At 40.4% G+C, this 23,972-nt stretch overlaps 1 protein-coding gene across 2 annotated transcripts in view; it reads right to left on the bottom strand.

The window, feature by feature from the left end:
- The window catches only part of robo1 (roundabout, axon guidance receptor, homolog 1 (Drosophila)), a 254,486-nt gene extending 239,432 nt beyond the window's left edge, over positions 1-15,054 (bottom strand). For both annotated transcript variants that reach the window (XM_034207109.1, XM_034207111.1), the window contains exon 1: positions 14,747-15,054. The gene's annotated coding sequence lies outside the window, so the exon portion shown is untranslated. The remainder of the gene's footprint in view (positions 1-14,746) is intronic.
- Positions 15,055-23,972: the final 8,918 nt, after the last annotated feature.

Raw genomic sequence — 23,972 nt, 5'->3', positions numbered from 1 at the left:
ACCTGAAACCACGAGGCAATAAAAAGTGACATCAGCAATGGGAAAGTTAATAGTGTGTTTCAGATGCACTTTCTGGAGGACAGGGCTAGCACAGCTGTAAGTGACAGTGGCTGGCAATCTCTCTCTACCTCCCATATGCCCTTATGAATTTCAACCTGCTCTCTGTAATGACCTATAAATAGTTAAGGCTTCCAGAGGGGCTTATGTGACAGACACTTACGTCCGGGCATCCTCTGCATTTTTAGTCTGTGTACAGATCAACGTAACAGCTGGTTTAGCTTTGTCTATACAGTTTGATTGCAACTGGCAGTTCCCTGGTGTTGTGTGTTGTAAGAAGTGTCAAACTGGTGGTTGTGTGAGTCAGCCTTTGACTTCACATGAGCCTATTTCTTTTTTTGTGGAGCTCATTTCGGCACAGCTGTCAGAGAACGCCTCAAGCTGAATAAACAGAATATAGAAACACACAAACAGACTGAACACAACATCATTACAGCCTTGTGTTTCAAATTGGGCCACAGGCATATTCTCCTTTTCCCGTTTCTTCCACAGTACATTCTCTTGTTTATAATCTCCCATATCCTCTTAGTGCCTGTTAAGTACATTTGTATATATCATTTATCTTTACAGGTAATGTTAAACTTGTTGTCATCAGAGCAGTGTGATGTGAGACAACTATACTTATGCAGTACAACACACTGCTATAATACAATGTTGTAAAGCTATACGTGCAATACAAATCTGTGCCCGTATTCTTCAAAACTTGCTCTTAATAGCCATCCTATGTTCAAAACATTTCCTAAAAGTGAAAAACGTAGACACATTTCTCAAATTTCTACTTAAAATGTAGGAGAAACTGTCCCCAAGTGATCTTGTAAATAATGACATTAGAGCAACAAAAAAGATTGACCCTAAATCTGCTCGATGGTTCATTCTGAAACAGCATATAAGTAAGTAAGACTATTTAATTTGGCAAAAACATATGGGATAATAGTTTTAAATGGGTTATTGTATTCATATGACATCTTAAATATCTCAATAAGCATTTGAAATGAATAGAAACCTAATACATTATTATTTATATGAAATGTAGAAAATCTCTAAAATAGTAGGTAAACTTATAGCACTTTGACACGTGCACGGAAGATGGAAAGCGACTGGAAACTAAATCAATGCTATTTTTGTTCTTGGTAACCCTGAGAAATGCAAACCCAATCCTGACATATTCTATAGTCAATCCATAATATCTCAGAAGGTATGTGCTCACCTTTGTCTTTGTATTGCAGCCACCCAGAGCTCAAACAGGAACTTTAAGAGGAATTCAATGAATATGACAAATCATTCTCAGTTAATATGTTGCAGGGATAATTATGTAACCCTTTGTTGTGCTCTTTGTTGTGCTCTTTGTTGTGCTCTAGAGGATGTTAAGTCTGAGAAAATAACCCTGGTGATGTCATCAGAGTATCTTCCTTTGGCCTGGAGACACCAAAAGGTTCAACAGAAAGTCACAAACTAGGGGTGTGGAGGATCTAATGATAGACGACTTTCCTGTAACAACTGTGATCAGTCATTTCAGCAATTGCCAAAAAACAACATTTGTCTATGTTGAAGTGACAAAGAACGCTAGCAGATAATAGTAATTACAGCCGGGGTCAGGTGGCGCTGTTATGGAGCGATGAAGTCAGCTTAGAGAGTCGGTGTCAATGTTTTGGTCAACAAAGCACCATTTACACAATGAGGATGAAGATCAACTAACTTTGACAAATTATTATTTTTAACCAAACCACGATCTTTCCTTAAACATAACCAATTAGCCTTTGTGCAAAACCTACACCATAATGTTACAAGGACAAATGATGAAAGCTAACCAAAAGGGGCATCATATCAGGAGACACTTCTGTGTTGTTCTAGAAAGCACGGACACATTCTTTTTTCATTTCATATATAGGAATCGTTAACTTGCAAGTAGGGCTGAAAGTGAAGATTTTTTTTGTAACTCTAGTCCAACTTTTTACTTCAAGCCAAATAGCCTGTCTAAAAAAATCCTCTTAAGGTTAGATCTACAGTGTATATCAGAGGCTGGAAAAGTTTGAATCAAAGCTGTGAAAGTGGTGCAGCTCTTCCTTCCCTTCGCAGCATTAAAACCACTGGCCCGTCAACTCATAGTGGTAGACTTTCATGCTCCAGCAAACAGCAGACAAGGATCAACTGTGTGCTATGAGATATGAAAACTATACAGAGATAAACAGCTGCAGCTGCAAAGATCGGCACAGAGCGGGAAAGAGGGGAAAAAGTCAGGTAGATAATGAGAACACAGTGGGTTTGTAGCGTCTCTGCGCTGACAGACAGGAGCGGCAGTCATGAACACGTACGTGGTTCAACAAGCCTCTGACACGGTGAGCCCTGCTCCTCGGGACTGTCAGCCTTCAACAGAGCACATCATCTCTCCATGAGGATTTCAACACATTAGCCTAAGCCGGGAGGATAGGAGCGGAAACTATAGTATATCTTCCAAAGGCAGACACACAATCACCAATTAGAGCTTCCACGCACACTGTCATTAGCAAGACTGACTGATTTGTGCTTGTGCTAAATGTATTCATATTTTCCGGATAACAAATTTGCACATTCATCTAATTAGCACGCATAGCTCACAAGCTTAATTAAAGTTAATACATGATACCCCTAAAAATCCAGAGATTACAAGGCTCCAAGGTTCTAGTTAATTAGAGTATTCACACATTGACAGGCAGGGCTCAAACTCTTACATTCCCTCAGCCAATTAAAAAAGAGTGTCAAAGTTGGCAAAAACATTATTTATGTTTGTTTTTTTGGGAGATTCTCCGACGACCACTGTCACATGTGCCTGAGATAATATTCTTCCTACTACTTGTTCACACATGTTCTTTCTTTGCAAAAATATATTTTCTTCTCTTTAACATCTACATGCTACCACTGGCTCAGATAATGAAGAACAACAAAAATAAATTACCATAGCTATGCAGATGACAACTACATTTACATAACAATTTCACCAGGAGACTATGCTCCAATTCAAACACTGAGTAAGTGCATTGAACAAATCAATGACTGGATGTGTCAGAACTTTCTCCAATTAAACAAAGATAAAACTGAGGTAATGGTTTTTTGAGCCAAGGCAGAACGTATAAAAGTTAGCGCTGAGCTTCAGCCTGCATTGTTCAAAACAACAGATAAAGCCAGAAATCTAGGTGTAGTCATGGACTCTGACCTGAGTTTCAACAGTCACATTAAAACAGTTACTAAATCAGCCTACTATCACCTAAAGAACATATCTAGGATTAAAAGACTAATGTCACAGCAGGATTTGGAAAAACGTGTCCATGCTTTTATCTTCAGTAGACTCGACTACTGCAATGGTGTCTTCACGGGTCTCACTAAAAAATCTATTAGAAAGCTGCAGCTGATTCAGAACGCCGCTGCTTGAGTCCTCACTGACACTAAGAAAGTGGATCACATCACTCCTGTTCTGAAGTCTTTACACTGGCTTCCTGTGTGTCAAAGAATAGATTTCAAAATACTGCTGCTGGTTTATAAAGCACTGAATGGTTTAGGCCCAGGATACATTTCCGACCTCCTGCTAAATTATGAACCATCCAGATCTCTCAGGTCTTCAGGCACTGGTCAGCTTTCTGTCCCCAGAGTCAGAACTAAACATGGTAAAGCAGCGTTCAGTTATTATGCTCCAAATATCTGGAACAAACTCCCAGAAACCTGCAGGTCCGCTGCAACTCTGACTACTTTTAAATCCAGGCTGAAGACTTTTCTTTTTGTCGCTGCTTTTAATTGATATATTCGTATCTTAAACTGCACTGTAACTTGTATTATCTTTGCTTTTAAATGAGTGTTTCTAGATATCATTTTATAATATGTTTCTTAATGCTTTTAATGTCTTTCATTTTTGTAAAGCACTTTGAATTGCCTTGTGTTGAAAGGTGCTATATAAATAAACTTGCCTTGCCTTCCATCTTTTCAATCTTTCCTGTCTTTGTTGCACAAAATGATACTACTAGCCGAGTAAAATTGGCAATCACAGAGTTTTTCACCCACGCGCTCCGCCTTACTGATTGTTTATGGAACGCTCACAAAAATGGCATTCCACTGAATCCTCCCTCTGTGTTTATCTTCCCTGTAGCAAGCAAACGGAGAGAACACCGAGATGAATATTTATTCTATCGCAGAGGACTTCCATACTTTGTGAATTAACTTTGCACTCACACGCTTTATGAAGCTGCATTTACATAAAGTGGAGAGAGGAGGGGGAGGGGTATCTGAAAATAAAGCCCCTAAATGAATTTGTTGTCAGGAGAGAGAGCAGGCTTCTGATGTTGCCATTGTTACTGCGAGTCTCATCCTCTCATGAGCAGGTAACGCCCACACTGTGGAATAACAGAGATGTGCATGCTTGAACACTCACTGAGGATCTGTAGTTATAATTTGAGCGCAGCATACGAGGACAAAACCTTTACAATAATCCATTAATCAGCAGTAGATACAAATATGATAACAGGAGAGAATTATGATGCAGACACAGTATTGGTTTTAAAAGTTTAAAGACTTTCCCTTTTTGAGTTTGAACATTTAAAAGAATAGTTAAAATATGCTTCTAAACTTTATTGCTGAGAGTTCAGATAATAAGATGTGTACCACTCTCCTATCTGTATGATATATAGCTAGAGCAAGCAGCTCCTTATCTTAAAGACTGGGCATGGCTTCAGGACGGACGGTACGGTTTTATGCTACAATAGTAGGATTCGATTATTTGATGCTAAGCTAACCACTTGCTGGTGGTAGTCTCACATTTACTTTACAGAGAAATGTATGAACTTCTTTCATTCAACGCTCAGTTATAAAATAAATAACAATGTTCTTCCACAAGGCAATGACCTCATCTTTGTAACATCAGGACATATGTGTGTGTTTCTCTGCCCCCCTCTGACACAGAGAGGATCTCAGCCTGGAGGGCAATCGTTGAAATGGGGATACACAAACAAAGGACATGGAGTTGAGAGTTCCTATCTGTCTTTGCTACGGCTTGAATACCAAGTCAGTGCTCTATTTATTCACTTTCTGCAACATTGGTCAATTGATCAACGTCATGATTTTTCCAGTGATAGCAAAGTAGATCATTTTAAGTGTTGTTCCTTTGCCAGATACGAAATGATCCATTCAAATAAGAAGTGGAAGAAGTGGAAGCATCAGGCATGTTTGTCATGTTGACATATCTTTTTGAATACTCTCATTTCCCTGGCTGAATTTTGGAATAAAGTTGGAAATAATTATTTATAGCTACTGCCTACAGTTGTAATCATTTAAAACACCTAACAAGCACCTGGTGTTTGAAAAAACAAAACACATTAAACATATTGTGATTAATCTTTACCGACTGTAACAACATCTGTCTTTATTTCAAAGACATGCTCATAACACCATGGCAACACTTGTTATAGATGTTTTTTTTCTAAGCCTAATCGAGTGCGCTTTGGTGATAAATGTCACGAAGCATTACAAATTATTATCACTGAAGTCGATTAAACAGAGCGTAATTAGAGGGAGACATCCACGACATACAAAAGATTCATAGAACGACCGATACAGAAGAAACAAGTCAGAATGAGATCTGTATAAAAGCACAACATGCCTCCATACATGTAGGTCTAGCATGATCATACAGAAGTTAATTAACGTTGGGGTTACTTTGCCCATTTTCAAACTGAAATGTATGATAGTAAATCTCGAAGGGGGGAAAACACCTTTATCATATACTGAATATTAAATATAAATAAGCTATTTGTTCCTTAAAACTGTGGTCTAACTATGTGACACAAAAAGCATCATCACGATCATCATCATTAGCTCAGAGCAAATCATACTACAGGGACTATTCTACCCAGCCTGCCACTTCAGGATGGCAGCTTTTCCAAATCGGACGTCTGATGGTGTCCCTGCTGTCTTGTAAGATAGATAGACATGAAAGCTGGCATACAGTAGCTTAAATATAAAAACTGAAAGGTACCGCAAAGTAAATTACGTTGATAAAAGTAGGCTGGCCCAAAGGTTGTGTAACATCAGGCCAACTACCTAAACAAAGTTGCGTTTTGGAAGACTTAAGAGGTGTTTATGTATTTTAACAAGTTTAGCAACTCAGTAGGACCTTAGGCTTTGTCTCAAAGGATTGCATTACATAATACATTCAAATATATTAAAGCAGAGATTTCAGCCAAAATAAAAAGTCAATATTTCTCGAGTTAAGAATTGTTCCAAATTCACATATTGTGGGAAACAATGGATAAGATGCCCAAGCTTTGGGTTCTCAGCCTAAGCCAACCAGCAACTTAAGAACAGAAGAGTTGGTGTACATTTGCAAGCATTGCATTAGATTTTAACACAGCAAATGTGAGACATAGCTAGCATTCAAATGTAATCCCAAAAATGGTCTGTCAATATGTAAAACCTCACAAAAGAGTGGAAAATATTTTCATGTGATTTTTCTTTTTAATTGACCCCACAAAGCAAGAAAAAACAAGCTGACATATCCTGTACACTCACTCACACAGACTTGAAGGAACACAGGGTGACAAACACAGACACACAAACCAGCAGCCAGACTCAGAGGGTGTTCCTGTCTCCTGCACCCTGATATAGATGGATACCCCTAGCTGCTGATCCTGAATCTACATTAGGTCATTACAATAACCAGCGTGGCCCAACGCGAGCTCGTAAAGTGGAAGGAGCAGAGAAGCTTGGGAGGAGAACTACTCTCCTGCCCTGTGGGGAAACAACCTTGACACAGTCATCTGTCTTAGTTACACAGGAGTTAGATCTACTGACACACACACAGAGGAGCCGGCCAGCCCCCTGCAATCTCTGCTGCGTTGTTATGATACTGCATTAAAGGAACTAATAGAGTGCATCTAAAAAATATTGAAAATCTCAGAAGAAGAAAAAGAGGTTTGGCTAAATGTAATGGATGACAAATGTATAAGGGCGGGGGGATGGGGTTTCGTTGGCAAAGGTGCAGCAAGGTTAGATAGACTTTAACAAAGGTGGAATCTGACCCCTTAAGGTGAAATTGATGCGGAGAGGTTGAGGGTGAACCAGGTCACGATGTTGAGACACAGACATGAGAAGTTTAGGGAGGAGGGTGGAGAGAAGGCGGGACAAGGGCGTCACTGCAGTGAGCTCTCACTCAGTCACCCCGGGGCTGGCTGTGTTTACAGAGCTGTCAGTCACGTGGGGAGGCCTCTCCCAGGGGACACAGGCCACCAGGGCGATGAGAAAATAATAGCTCCTTCTGTCAGAGCTTCGAGGGACAGGGGTCTGACGGACACCACTGGGAATTAGAGCCAGCCTCCGGGACACGTCCCGTCCTACACTTAAACACTGGCAGGACAGACACTCACACGGGACAAGGAGGAGGAAAAACATACCAGTAATGCCAATAACACCAATATACATGCTTGGACCTCTGTGTTTGTGATGTCCTTGCTTGATATCATTGAGAGTGTTAAGTAAAAAATATCAATTGTTAAGAAGTGTTTTCCCTTAGCAGTATACGCTATTTCTTGAAGGTCTTTTATGGTATTTTGTGTGATAATGTAGCTGTAACCAAGGACGTTTCGGGTAAGCTAAATGACATAATACTCATGTGTCCTCTCAAAAAATTGATATTGCTCATTGTTGGTCTCCTGGGTGGAATTTTAGGACAGCAAAGCTTTTAAGTGCAATGTCATCCAACCCTCAAATCAGAAGCATCCTTGAATTGATCAACTAAGAGAGTTTCCAAAGTGCCTTAACAATAAGCACTGCCATACGGGCGATACATATAAAGGATACCTATCTCAGAAGATCTCTGCAGTACATTTTCATATAGCTGCGAAATGAACTGGATCAATGGCTGCCTGGCAGCAGGGAGATCAATCTAAAAACATTTGCTATGTTTTGGGAGATAATTGTGTGTGAAGTATACACAACTTTGCAGTTAATAGGAGAGAAAAACTGATTGACTTTTAAAGCCAGCAGTGGCAGACTTGCATTTAACTCCATATTAGCTTTGCCGTGTAAAGAAGTACAGTCTGTGTATAACAATAAGCTTCAGTATGGCCCTGGATGATGAGCAGGATTAGAAAACATTGCTCCATCCATAAAATCTGAGTTGAAATCAGGCTGAACCGCCATTAAAAGGGTTGAAAGATGGCCTAGTGGAGCTCATCATTAGTACAAACACTCAGAAATCATGGGGTAGCAGCTGTTTTCTGCACATCTCCCACATCAATGCTAAGAGCAGTCGGCCTCGGGGAAGGTGGCCGGCAGTGGGCTATTCCCCCGCCCTTACCATGAATAACAATCTCTACCTCCACGTAATTAAAGGCGACAAACGATGTCCACCGAGCAACGCCAGCCCATCATTAAGCAAAGCAACCATTGCACAGAGAATGTGTACACAGGAGGAGGAATAGGCTCTTCACACAGCGGTCCAGGAAACATAATGGCAATTGATTTGGAGTGGACTAAGAGAGAGTACATTTCACTATCACTTAGATCTGAAGATGTATCTTTTTGTATTCCTGGCCTAGTGCTACGCTGGAGGTTTTGTGCTTTGTTATCAGCTGCCTGAAAGGGAGCATCTACTGTTTTTACCTTTGGGAGAACAGAATGCAACCCTTTCACTAGGACCTGGCCTCTGTTACCACTGATCCCACAGACTGTGGGAAATACTTCAAAGAGTCGCATAGACACATGAAAGAAGATGCTCCTGCATGCTAGCAGATCATTCACATTCATGTGCGCAAGAAGATTTTACAAAGATATTATCCAAATGAATGTGCAGACACACAGAGAACATTTGACTTTGTAACAAAATTAGAGCAGAGCACACAATACACACCAGCCGACTGTGCATACTCTGCCTCGTCCCAATTTGAATCGGGTATTGACATCAAACATTGATTCTCTGCTGAACATGCACAAACTTCGGCACTATGTTTAAAGATACTGCGTGAGACAAACAAGAGCATGCAAATAGCAGCCGGATGGTGAATCCAAGCACATAGAGACACTGCAGAAGTGACCTTGCTATGCTCTTTTTTGCTCTTGAATGATTACTTATCCAGTCATGTCATTGTGTTGCATCATAAAAGGTGCATTATTATGGTTACAGGTAACATGGGGCGCATGTCAACACTGGAGATTGAGAGACTCTGACTCTCCCAAGCAAAATAGTAAGCTAGCCTATCAGTTATATCAGATGGAGAAGGAGGAGGAGGAGGAGGAGGAGGAGGAGGAGGAGGAGGAGGAGGAGGAGGAGGAGGAGGAGGAGGAGGAGGAGGATGGGAGAAGAAAGGAAATAAAGGGGAAGACCCTGCTTTGCTCTGAAAAATGTGACCTGGCTCTTTGTTGCCTTGTTCCCACATTTCAAACGGCCTCCAAGTACAGGACAGTCTCGTATCAAAAGACACTTTAACAACCTGGGGAATGAAAAATACCCCGAGTACAGCTCATTGCCTCCCACTGGGATCCAAGCTGTTGTATGACTTTAAAACCTGCTAAATAATGCAGCACCTTACAACAAGAGGAAACACAAAACAAGAGACCACACACATCCCAACAAACACTGTGTGTGTTCCCTGCCCAGACTGTAATATTGACCATCGTTTTTATTGTCTCACCTCTGGGAAGACAGAGATATCACTGAAGCTCCTTCCCTAAACCTGTCGGCCTAATTTGAGGTGTATCTGAAGTTGGGTACTGCATGTTTTCTTTGGCACGTATGTCCGAGTTTGCATTCATGTTGTATGTGGTATATTGTGACAATATTCAATATAGTGAACCAAGACATACGATACTGCATCTATTGGGTTATTTGTTATATCATGTTATTCTAAGATGTGAATTAACTACTTACTGAATGCAGACTGTGGCTGTATACATGCCATTGGTCGTGTATCTCACACTACTGTATATGCCCTTTTTCTATCTGCTTGTTTATGTTACGCAAATGCTGCACTCTACGTTTGTTGCCGCCCAAAACGATTATGGTTGTTTAAAATATAAACAAAACAAAGTGATTTTCCCCAAATGGCACAATGATAGGCTTTGGATCCAGGCGTTCCTCCAACGCTTACAGAGCAGTGAGGAGATAGATCAGGCTATGAAAGGCTAGTATGGGAAGATTAAAGTGCAATAAAACACTTAAACATGTGTTTTCATATAAAGTTCAACTGAAATTGTATTTCTTCTCACTTTTTGTGTAAGAAAAACACCTACAGTATGACAACACAACAGCTATAGTAGATGTTTCGTGTTTTCAAAAGAGGACAAAACCCTCCAAGCTTCAGTCTAATGGGAAGCTTTGACTGACATTTGCAAGACACCGTTGCTAGGAGACCCCATAGCCCTGTGTAATAGTATATTACTGTTGATTCAAGAAGTTATTTTCCATGTTATAGCAGCACAGAGCAGTCATGTTAGGCAAACAATCTTCCACTGTAAAAAACTAACAGCAAAACATTTGCATTTACTCCCACTTAACTTTCATGCATATTATTCCAAGACTTGCCAGAACTAGCAATTTATTTGACATGGGTCTGTTGGTGGTAAATGATCAGACATTCAAAAACGTGTGGTTAACAGTATTTGTTTACCTCAGCAGTATGCAGGTAAATATGTAATAAAAATCAGGACACAGAGGAACCATTATTTCTTGATCATCAAAAAACTACATTTGCATTTCTTTTTAAGAATAACTTATTTTTAAATCCTGTTTGACTTAATCTTAAAAAATAAATATTGTGCTGCCCATCACCTTGAGATGAACAGTGAACAATGAAAATGAAAATGTTCAAGCATTTACATGTGTCTGTCAGATTCCAGCATAAGCAGGCCTTGTTCCTGCTGAGGCAGCTCACAGGCCAGGGGCTTATCGCCCGGTGCAGGGGCATGGAGCAGCTTACAGCAGGTGTACGACACAAGGCCCCGATAGGACAGCAGTCCATCACAAAGGCTTACTCCCAACACATTTCCATCAATGCTAAGTGGCACGTTCCATTTTTTACACATTGCTTACAGTGAGGCGTGGGAATGAGCGTCTTAGTGCCGACTGCTCCTGATCAAGATACTACTTTATATGGGTTGTATTATAGCGAGTTGTCGAGAAGTACAGGCCCCGTTATCCTGAGACAAATCTCAGAGAGCGGTCTCAGCCAAATTTGTTATCGCTTCCATTTCACACTTTATGGAGCTGTACATCTGTGTGACAATTCTGATTTGGGGACAGAGCAAATTCCTCTTCTGTGACAGTGCACTCATGCAAATAGTCTCTAGCAAACATGAATATCTGACAGTGGAGAATCTGTGATAGGGTATAGTTTAAGATATATCAGATCTGGCAAGTTTGAAGAAGTGCTTGAGAAAGAGTGATATTATTTGCAAGCTACATGTGCACACACAGTGTATATTATGAGGATTTTCGTTGAGAACAGAATTAATCTCCATGCGGCGCCGTAGATTGTGTGTTTGATTTGCACAACACTGAATCTCCTAGAGAGGAAGATATCTTAATCCACACCTTTGATCAGCATCTCCTCTGTCCTAATTCCCACCCTCCTCTACTCTGCAGCGTTCATCCTTTTCTCCTTGCCCTGCTGTTGTTCTCATGATGAAGTCAGTTATTCTTAACTCACAGCTTATTATTCTGCATTCTAGAGTCTTCGATTCAAAGATTTCCGTTTGTTAAGCTGCAAAAATAGATACATCATGATAGTTAAAAGAATTGTATGAGGAAGACTTTTTGAATACAAATAAAAAGCTAGTTATTATACTTCATCCTTTCAGTTCCTCATGACAAGTTCATAGAAGGTAATTAAACATTGTAATCTGCCTCCAGTGTGTCCCCACATGCAGATAAATAACAAAGTCCCACCACACCGCCACTCCCTCTGGACATGACTAATTGACTTGCCACCATGGGTGACTGACATGCCATCCAGAGGGCACCATAATGGCCGTGTCATGAGGGAATGATGAGACCTGCCGACAGCTAGCAGCGCTCGACCTTTTGCATGTGAGGTCGTGTGTTGGATCTGCCTGTTGTCGGACCCCCAGCCTCAGGGCTCTTTGGGGATGAGCCACAGACGACAGGGAACCAGAGCTTTTCAATCATGCAACCTTGCAGGACAATGATTTCATTCGGGATGGAATGAAAAATAAAAACAATAAACCAGAAATCAATCGTCAGTAGCCTCAGGCCATTCAAACATCTTCAGGGTGGAAGGAAGATGAGGGAGAGTGATGGCAACTTCCTCCATCATTTCCTCCTAACAAAGTGTTATTACTGTGAGTTTTCCCTGCATGCCTCTATACTAATGTTTTCTGTGGGGAAAGTGAGCAGAGTGTTAATCAGATACACATTTCATATTCTCTACCAGTTTTGTAAGTGAGGATTGAGTCTTTTTATTACACAGGGAATGTGATGGCAAACGCAAATACTTCTGAAATGCAGCTTTGGGGGATTTATAAAAGAAAAGTCTGCGTGCCTTTCAAAACATCTTTATTCACACATTAGTTAGTCTTGTTGGTTTTGCTCACTGGGTATTAATGTCTTATTCATTTTCTGCCTCCTGTCTCATTTCCAAATATCACTAATCCTGTTAGATGAAATCTATTAATGTTCTGCTTTGGCTGCCACACACACAATTCCAAGTCTGCCCATAAGCCCCACATTTGCCATGAAGGCATATCTGGTCCGCCTCTCTGGATTAGAGAGATTTGAGCAGGCAACCAGAGACGTGTGACCGACGGTTCACAGTGGGCAAAGTCACCCATTCCACAAATAAAAGCTGAAAAAGAAAGTGATTTTCATTTCTGCTATTCTTCTCCATGAATATCCCCCTAATTTCTCATTCATTTCTTTATTGTATCTGATCTCAGTTTTCAGACTTAATTAGTGCCATTTTGATCCAGTGTTATGCGTCTTATTCAGGATGAGGTCATGACAAAGAAAATGATAACATCCTGACGTGTAGACATGATGTGCAGTGAAAAGGAGAAGATAACACTGCATTCTCGCAATATTTAATTCTTAAAAAAACGTTTTTCTTTGCAATTTAACAAATGAAACAAACACAATAGAATAATAGATAACCTATTGGAATTATGGTAATTCAGCAGGAAGGGAGTTTTAGAACAAGAAGGCATTAGGAGTTTCTAAATGTATAATGGCGAAGAATAATTTATGGTTGAAAAAAAAGAAGTGAATCTAATAATAATTCCACAAATTCTAAAAGTTCTCTCTGAAAAATGGGCAGAAATTGAAGTTGTGATATAAATCGAAAGCTAAGAATTGATTGGAAAACCCACCTCCATCCCCTCCCACCATCTCTTCCATCACTGCAACAGAAGGACCAAAAGGTGAATCAATCTATAAAGCACCACAGTGGCAAACTCAAGCCAAGACAGGTAAGACTCCCACAATATCACACAGGGCTGTCTACATCACAGTCAGAACATATGAAGCGATGCCCCAGCAGCAGCAGCAGTGTGCACGGCAATCCTCCTGTCCACAGAAATCCTCACAGCCATGTTGTAAATCTCAGATAAGTGCAGAGTCGGATTAGTGATACGAGCAATCACAGTGAGGAGGATGCTCACTGCGGGGGACAGGGCCAACACAGAGCCATGTGCACCTGACTCATCTTTCACAAAACATGTAGGAGTCTTATTTACTTTGGATGTACAAAGGAAAGTCATGAATGATACAAATACTCAGTCATGCATTTCACATGTTGTGTGCAAAGTAGGTGGTAGAAGTAAAAAAAAAAAACCTAAGACTATAGCAATAATGGGAAACTTATTTCAGCATCACACTGCTATACACTTGATTAAAGCCACACGCATGTATCAAACGTTATAGTTTAAAGTATATTGAAGAAATACAGCCCTTTTCAGTTTTTGTATTAAAAGGGACTCCGGCTTTTGGAATTTCTTCTGTGTTTATTCGAACTGAATTAAATTATCTTCCCTCACTGTCCGCGGCAATCCCTGCTGAGATCCTGCTTTCAGTGCGGCAACACAGGGCTTTCACATGTTTCATGCATCCCCCCTCACCGTCAGGGGATCATTCATTGCCTGCAGGCTAATACATAAATTGCACGCTAGCCTTTGGCCTTTAAATCAGAATTGTCACCTATAAGCACATAGCCTATGTATTTGCCTTATTAGCGTACTTCCTTTCTCTGTGATACCATAAAGCTTTTTGCAAGATAGGGAAACTTTCAGCACCACAGAGAGGTGGACAGCTCCGCCACGAGCGTCCTGTCAGTCAGTCTGTCAACAGGCTGCTTTGACAGGTAACAGACACACACCTGTCACATCGTAACCTAACACCAGCTGTGGAAGGAGTGACTGTTTTTGACCGCATATCACAATTGATGTACTAAAAACAAGATCTAATGTTAAAGTGTTGTGGACTATGAACCCAGAAGTCTGACTACTCCGGTGTTGCGTAAAGGCATCATGCTTTACACAGAGCCTAATGCGGTGTGGTGTATCTCTAATCAGAATAACAACTGCAGCCTTTATGAATCATATAGTCACCGCTGCACAGCTAGCCTCCTACACCTGCAGAAAGAGCAACGCGCATTTTGTTGTTGCCAAACTGCTGCTTGACTCACTTGAAAGCATTCTTTACAGAGCAAAGAGAAATCCAACTTACCCTCTCCAAAATGATGCTACTGCACGTGTTTTGTCCCTTAAAAGCAGAAGTGATCCATACCGGCGACTCCGTAAAACTTTTATTCGCAGCGCACGTTGTAGAGAACGAAAACCGTGGAAAATGTGTACCCTACACAACTAGTGATCGAGCGACTTGAGTAAACCCTAGTTATCCGTATTTCTATAAACAATAGAGCACTGGAAACTAGAAACAAAGCAGTGTCCTTTGATAAAGCTTATCCTTTCGGGTGAAAAAATAGTATCCTGTGCCGTTATGTGTGGTGCAGTTAGTGCAGCGGCGGAGGAGCAGCGCACACAGATCTGTCCATGTTTCTCCTGCAGGGAGCAGCAGCGTCAGCCTCCCCGGGTCCTATAGAGCTGCGCTAAACTAATGACACCCGTATCACCCGTCTGTCACACTGAAGCCAAGCAGCCTCCTTAACACCGGGAAACGCTATCAATTCTCACAAACCTAAGCAAAATAACATTTAAGGCACATTTGGAGTGTTTTCTCAACTATCTTTCTAATTTGGTTTCAACACATCGAGTCATTTCTATAGGGATTCGTGCCATGAAATACTGGGGGGAAAGCACCCTTTGCTGCCTTTCTACTGGGAATAATACAAAGAAGGCTACTTGGTATGTTTGTGGCTGCATGTATAAACCGTACTCTGATTATTCCTTTGCTGTGAATTCATTAGAGGAGGAGGATATTTCCCAACGTTATTGGGTCAATACGTCATCATAAAGTGCATGGAAACATCAAGTTTAGCTCAGAGAGATACTCCCTATCCACAGGTCTTTAACCTACATAAAAACAGGTTTGGGGATACAAATGTCACAATTACATGTATTAAAACACAACATGTTAAAGGCCACCACACAGATCAACTGGTATAGAACTGATTCTAGCAGGTAATATTGGTAACCTGTGTGCACTGTGCAGGTCATGTGCATAAATGGAGATGTGTATATATAAATAGGATGGTGTGCCAATTGAATATAGTCTCCTCAGGCCATAATGTATGTTTCCTCGTTGCTGTCTGGATTTAATAGTGGAGCATTACATATTATATATTCAAACAAAACAAAATGGGGGAATACTGTATGGGTAGAAAGGTAGTGCAGACATCGTCAATGCCCATTTCACATTTTGACATCACTTATCTAGTCTGGTGATAAAATCATCTCAAAGTGTTTATCAGTATTTGGCTTTAAGTGTACAAGAATTGTCTTTTTCACCCTCTATCAGAGGAAAATCTTGCTGGGAAAAATGATTATATTTGGCTTCAACATTGAATTTCTATATTGAAGCATTTATGTATTCCATCTTCTTCTTGAATCAGTCCATCAATTCATGCATTATGCTTCCCATTTATTCCCCTCCCTATTTCAATGCCAAGCCATTTTGCACCCTGCAGTATTTTTCTTTCTTCACGATCTCATGTATTTCTATAAGGGTAAATACGGATGTAACCTCTCCTCCTGTCAATCATTGCTGAGGCCAGCTTTTTTAAATGGATTGAGCAGACACTCAGGCTGCTCCCCTTCTCTCCCTGCATCTTAACAGGCCTGTCTGAGGCCGGGGAGGGAGAGGTCATGTCCAGAGGGAATGGAGAGCAACAATCTGTCCTAAATTCTACCCACAAACTCATAATCCCTCTAAAGGACCTTTAGAGCGCCTCATCATCTGCACCTTGCGTATGGTGTCTGTTCGGCAGGAGTGCCAACTGGGTTGGTGTTTCATGTCTAAATTAATTTAAATGCATCAAAGAGATAAGAATTGCTCCCTGTTCAGTTGTTTAATTACAATTATGCTTCATTATATGTTAGGGTAATTAATTTCAAGGTCCTTGTATGGAGGTTAGCATGACAAATGGCTGTCAATATTGAATTGGACAACTGAATGCTGAAGTAAAGTGGTTAATTAACTATCACACAAATAAACAGCACAGGTGTAAACAGAGCCAACAGGAGCAGTGCCATAGCTTCGATTCAAAATCAGTGTTATAATAAAAAACACTTTTTAATAATAAAGAACATTATAAAACATATTTGTCAGTGATTTTCTGTTCTTGCTCTGCCAACAAGGCAACCCAAATATGCCTCCCAGTTAAAAAAGCCTCAACATTGTCTGTGAACCTGAGCTGAATGTTCTGTGAATACTAGACTGGATTTGATGTTCCTGACGGAGACCTAGGTCCACACTGGCGAGTATGTACCGTTTTCTGAACTTCTTCCTCCTGACTGTACTTTCTTCAGACACAGCGTACCTCCCTATCTCTCATCAATTTCCAACTAAGCCTCCAGTGGGGACTTTGTTCCCTGAGTGTGCCTCTCCACCTATGTTTCTTACTCTCTTACTTGCTACCCCTTGCCCTCAACCTATTCTAAGGGAGTGCTTGTTCTTCCGTCTGTCTGTCTGTCTGTCTGTCTGTCTGTCTGTCTGTCCGTGTATTATCTTGTTCCGATTAACCCAGCCACATTTTTTCTTGTTTTGTGTCTATATCTACGCCGGAGTTGAGGCTGATCTTCTTGCTGTGGTCCTGGATCCTCTATCCTGAGTTCTGGATTAAGTCGTGGACTTCGGGTCGTGGCTGAACCTGTCTCTGCGGTCCTGCCTTGGGTCTCGTCATGCTGCTTCCCTGATGGCTTCCACAGGATTGTAGCTGACATCCTCGTGGATTCATCTTCTTATTACAGACACATGCATTTCCTAAAATTCGGTCTATATGCTGTAAAATGTATTATCTCTTCGATTTACACACGGCATCTATTGCACGTCTGTCCGTCCTGGGAGAGGGATCCCTCCTCTGTTGCTCTCCCTGAGGTTTCTCCCATTCTTTCCCCTTAAACTGTGGGTTTTCTCTGGAAGTGTTTCCTTGTACGATGTGAGGGTCTAAGGATAGAGGGTGTCGTTTTTCTCATACTGATATTATGAACAAATCTGTGCTGTTGTATTTGCTGTAAAGTGTCTCTACTGTAGGCTATTTTTATTATATGTACAGCACTTTGGCTCGACCAAAAATCGTTTAGAAATGTGCTATATAAATAAAACTTGATATGATTTGATTTGATTAGACAGATTTGTTTGTTCTTCCTCTTTTAGTATCCACAAAAAAAAGGGATCAGAGAACAGCATTTAGGTTAACATGTGTTACAAATTCATGAACATAATTGGGTACAACAATGAAATCAAAAATGCACTTTTCCCTTTTACCTCATTGTGTCTTAACCTGTTAAAATACTATTGTATGTTGCTATGCTGCATGATTTAAAAAAGGTCTTAACATCTAGCACTTTGGGCTGCACCTGCTGTATGAGAAGTGCTATATATATACAACTATTATCATTTATTATTAAAACGTAGGTAATCATTTAAAGGTAAAGAAAGTAAATGATCAAAATGCTGCTACAGGTTTGCGTGATGAAGCATGATAGGCTCAATATTCCTGAAATCAAATGCAAACAGTAACTTAACCAACTAAACAAAAAACAATGTGGGCATTGAAACAAATACATTCCTGAACTTCAAATGGCATAAGTTAAAATGTTTGGCCCCTGTGGGTCAGCTGAAGAAATTGAAAACACAACCAACAATACAATCTTATAAAGTTCATCGGATTACTGGGAGATGTGTTTCTGTCCACTCGACAAGTGTAAATCCAATTTTCCCTCTCCTCTGAGCTTAAGTTTTGGCCTCAAAGAACTCGAAAAATAAATGCTTGGCACTTTTTCTGGTGCATGATTCAATTAATTTACAACAGTAGTTTCTTACGTTGCTTTTGATCTGTTTGATGTGTTCAGGTAGCAGCGCTCAGCTTTTTCAAACCTTTTTTAACTCAACTATTGCCTGCTGATTTTGGAAACAAAACTAGTGGGGTAGAGTAGGGTAATCATTTTTCCTTGGTTTGTTGTTATAATAAAGTATTGCTTAGTGCAGCTTAAAAAGGATATCCCATTAGTGAAGTTGTAGGATACATCATACTGTAAATGTTATATTCACTTGAATCCATGCACCACCTTTTCTTATGACAGACATGTCACCATAGGTCCTTCAATATGTCAGAATGCGATGTTGAGAGGCAGCTAAAGTTCAAAACCATTCACCCTGTGTGCCTGGATAGAGGAAAACTGAGGAGTCAGCTGCTGAAACCACCTTTCAGATAAACGCCTACATCTGCAACTTGTTAATCATATAAAATCAAGATAGCAATGGCAGACAATGAGGTCAAGCGTCAATCTTGAATAAGAGAATATTACAACGTGATCTTTTAATCATTCAAGACGAAGGTGCTGCTGCAGAGGATAGCCATGTAGGTCTGAGGTATTTACCATGTATAAATAGGAACTGATGGCAGATACATTATTGTGTTTATAATAATATGTTCATGAGAATTAGGAAAGCTGCGATACAGTAGTTAGTGTGTTAACTCATGCAAACCACTGTCTCTCACACTGCACTGAGCTGCTGGTGCGGCAGCTGGTATGTGGGAGAGTGTGAGATTAAACTTTGCACTGATTCGCAGGACTCTTAGCGCAGATCTGACCATGGCACCTCTTCTTTTATGTTCTTTGAAGATGATGCACCATCAACCGTAAATGCCATCAGCATACTAAGTTCTAAATTTCACAGGTACTTGCTAAAATGATGAATGTGAAATGTTATGCTTTTTGGTTCAGCTACCTTGCAGCAGCACCTCTGATGAAACGGGGCCGGTGGCTGTGTGTGTGTGTGTGTGTGTGTGTGTGTGTGTGTGTGTGTGTGTGTGTGTGTGTGTGTGTGTGTGTGTGTGTGTGTGTGTGTGTGTGTGTGTGTGTGTGTGTGTGTGTGTGTGTGTGTGTGTGTGTGTGTGTGTGTGTGTGTGTTTGTGGCAGTACGGGGAACAGATGGAGAGAAAACGGAAGCAGTTGCAGATGGGCACCGGTTGACTTGAACATTAACTTGTAGACGGACAGACACGGGTCAGCTTTCCAGGAGGACTGCCACATGTTCAGCTTAACCAGCCAGAAATATCATGCTGCTACACCAATGCAAAAATACTTCAATCCACACATACACACACGATAATGAGAGTAGACGACAGATGTTTCATTTCATTTCAATCTTTATTTCGAACAGATTAAAAAAATAACAAATAAAAAATAACAAATAAAAAATAACAAATGTGAAAAAACAGAATACTGTATTGTTAAAATACAGTATTTATCCACATTCATGATACAAAAAAAGTCTTCATATTAATAATAATAATTTAAAAAATCATATGTGTCCGAAAGGGAGTAGGAGGAAGCAAATGCTTATTAATTCCCACCCCTTACTTGATCAATGATTGTCCTTTAAATCATTATGCAAGTTATTCCTACTTACATTTACATATATACAATAATTTCTCATCAATCACCTCTCTTCATTCTCATAGTTTTCCAAAAAAGTGTTTCTGTACATCCTTTTAAACTGAATTATGCTTGTGCTTTGTTTGAACTCCTGCTCCAAACCATTCCATAAAATCAACCCACAGATTATTATACTCATACTTCTCAGAGTTGTTCTGACCTTGAGTTGTTTAAAATGTAGATTTCCTCTCAAATTATACCCACCCTCTCTGTCTATGAACAATGTTTTTAATTTCCTAGGAAGTAGATTATGTCTTGCTCTGTACATGATTTGTGCCTTTTAAAATTTAACCAGATCAGTGAACTTCAATATGTGTGACTTCAAAAATAATACATTAGTGTGTTCAAGATATCCAACATTATTGATAACTCTAATAGCCCTTTTTTGTAATGTGCATAACGGCTGTAGGTTGGTTTTGTACGTGTTTCCCCAAATCTCCACACAGTAAATCAGATATGGCAATATTAAAGTGTTATATAGAGTATACAATGAGTTATAGTCCAGAATGTGTCTGGCTTTTCCCAATATTGCAATAGTCTTAGCCAGTTTTGCTTTTACATGATTGATAAGAGGTTTCCAGCTGATTTTGTGGTCTAAAACCATACCAAGGAACTTCATTTCATATACTCTTTCTATGTTTATGTTATCTATTATTAATTCCACCTGTGGATTTGTTTTATGTTTTCCAAATAACATAATCTTTGTTTTGCTTATATTTAATGATAATTTGTTTGTGTCAAACCAATGTTTTACTTTAATCATTTCTGCTGTTATCACTTCCATTAGCTCTTTCAAATTGTCACCGGAACAACAAATATTAGTATCATCTGCAAATAAAATACATTTCAATATATTTGATACTCTGCAAATGTCGTTGATGTATATTATGAACAGTTTTGGACCCAACACGGACCCCTGAGGTACTCCACAAGTTATGTTCATGTATTCTGATTTATGTTCACCAATTTCAACAAATTGTTGTCTGTTGCTTAAATAATCTCTCACCCAGTTTAATCCCACCCCTCTGATGCCATACCGTTCCAGTTTTGTCAGTAAAATGTTGTGATCTATGGTGTCAAATGCTTTTTGTAAGTCTATAAATATTCCCACTGCTTGTTTTTTATTGTCCATGCAGTTTGCTATTTCCTCACTTAATTCCATAAGTGCCATAGATGTTGATCTATCTTTCCTGAATCCATATTGACTGTTGTCCAAAAGCTGATGTGTTTCCATGAAATTGTCAAGTCTTTTTGTAAAAAGCTTTTCAAGGATCTTGGAAAACTGAGAGAGCAATGAAACAGGTCTGTAATTTGTGTAATGGTGTTTATCCCCAGTTTTATATAATGGTATAACTTTTGCTATTTTCATTTTATTTGGGAATTTACCAGATTGAAAAGACAAGTTAAGGAGTCGGTGGACGCGCCGGCGCGTCCAGGTGCGCATAATTTTACGTAATTAATCATATATTTTCGATTATAAGGAGTAGAAATATGATTCAGATATCCGCGGAATCGCTGGAAGAGTAGCTTTGCAGCGGTATCTCCTGTGAGACTGCAACCAGGGCACAGCAGCCAATATGGCCACTCAAAGCAGCTTGACTTTACACTGTGTGGGATTGGTGGATTTGTGTGTCCGTCAAGGAAATCTAGGCCGGCAGCCATCATGATCTGAAATGACCAATGGACATCGAAAAATCACTAAGGACCAGAGTTGGGTGTAACGCGTTACTGTAATAATATTACTTGTGTCGGTAACGGAGTCGTGTAACGCGCTACTTTTATAATTCAGTAATCACACTACAGTTACTAAGATTTAATTTTGTGTTCGTCAACGACCTTTTTTTCCATGACGAAAACGAGACGATGACGAGACGGCACCGACAGCAGTAAACAATAGGCTTGTTTGAGACGCGTTGCGGCTCGCCTCGAAAGTAGACGAGAGTAGCCGATCGCAGCCGGGGGAGGTCTCAAAAAGCTCGCCTGAAGTCGGACAGCTCGGAGTCAGCTTCGTCTTCTTCTTCTTCTTCTTCTCTCGGTTTTTTGGCGGATTGCAAACAACTTTAAGGTGCATACCGCCACCTCCGGAGTCGGCTTGACTCGGTTTGCATTTATAAAGAATGCACACATGTGTTTAATCGTTAATGTCAGATATGTACTAAGGCCCAATCCCAAACCACTCCCTCGACCCTACCCCTCCGTGATCGAGTGAACTCCGTCTGTAGCCACACTCGCAGCTCAACGAGGCTCCCTCCTGTCAGATGGAGGGAGTAAATACAGCAGCAAGCTTTGGGACGGCCTCCCCTCTCTCCGGCAAAAACAGGACATGCCGTAACTGTATGTAACAACGGTTTCAAATCAGCATCCCTTAGACAAAAAGTTTAAATGAATAACTCAAATAAAACTCCAAACATCTTTCATTGTGTTTCAAAGCTCTTTTAGTTTTAAACCTGATGTTTATAAGCTTCTTAGTTTTTGAAACGGTCTGTAAATATACACAACTTTATAATAAAATGCACGCATTTACCTTTTTCTAGACTAAACACAGGTATGATCCTAAGTTAAAAACATATGAGGTCATCATGAGGTTGTTAACATCGCAGTGTATCAGTGGATGTTTGCTGGAACTAGGCTACTTGTAAACAGCGTGTTTCCTGACGGACACACACAGCGGGACTCCGGTCAGGTAGAGACCGGTCTCAAGTCAGCACCGCTGCAGACTCGCTGTTTGAGGGCTTGATAGCCCACTCCCCCTCCACATTCGTTGCTTTGGAACAGCCCTCAATATGGCGGACCCTCCGCGTGAACGCGCAAACGGAGGGGTAGGGTGTAGGGGGCGGTTTGGGAATGGGCCTCAGTAAATACATTTGTTCCTGCTCAAGATTAGATTCAACTGTATTGTTATTGCACATATTACAGGTACTGAGACAACGAAATGCAGTTTAGCTTCTAACCAGGAGTGCAAAAAGCAGTAAAGTGAAAAGTAATGTACACAATCTACAGAATAAAATATAGAATTAATTGAATGACGAATAAACTGTGAGGGGTATGAATACACTAGATATACACAGCAGCCTGAGAGCAGTATGAACAGTGTGTATGATGAATATGCTAAGATATATAAAGTATGAAAACGGTAAGCAATGCAAGTATAGTATAAAATATATGGATATTAATTTAATGATGATAAACATTGTGGAACAATGATGAAAAATGGGAATGGAAGTGGCGACGTAAAACTGACACAAAACAACAACAAACTTTTGCCCAGCCAATTGGAGAGTTTCATCACCAGCACGTGGAAAAAACCACCAATGAGCGCTCAGCTCAAGATACCAGCGAGCCGTTTCCCATCAAGCATTTCGCTTCCGCAGCCCGTGGAGAGGAACTGCGCCGCCTCGCCGCGCCTCGCTCTCAAGGCTGCGGGCGTCTTTGTCCCGCGAGATTTCAACGTCTCATGTTGGCGAGCCTCCAGAGCAAGTCGGACAAAATGACTAACCATCATGCAACGTACGAGCAAGACGTTGATCGAAATTGCGCAGGTCTGCGCAGGTCTCGCTTGTCTCAAACAAGCCTAATAACTGTAACGAAATCATAATGCAATATCGTTGACGAAAAGTGACGAGACGAAAATGTAGTTTACTAAATAAAAACTATGCCAAAATCTCTCTTTACTTTCGTTGACAAAAAATGAGGAGACGAAATATTATCAAAGATAACGTTACATCTCTGATAGTCAGTTTTTCTCCCAGCAGTTCCATTTCCGGTGTTGCGGCAGGGCAGCAGCTGTGTGTGTCAGTGCTGCGCACGGCGGTACATTTGAATTACACCGG

Source organism: Gymnodraco acuticeps, unplaced genomic scaffold (genome assembly GCF_902827175.1).
Source record: "Gymnodraco acuticeps unplaced genomic scaffold, fGymAcu1.1, whole genome shotgun sequence".
In the NCBI taxonomy this organism is placed as follows: Eukaryota; Metazoa; Chordata; class Actinopteri; order Perciformes; family Bathydraconidae; genus Gymnodraco; species Gymnodraco acuticeps.
This window is presented reverse-complemented; position numbering and strand designations above follow the sequence as displayed.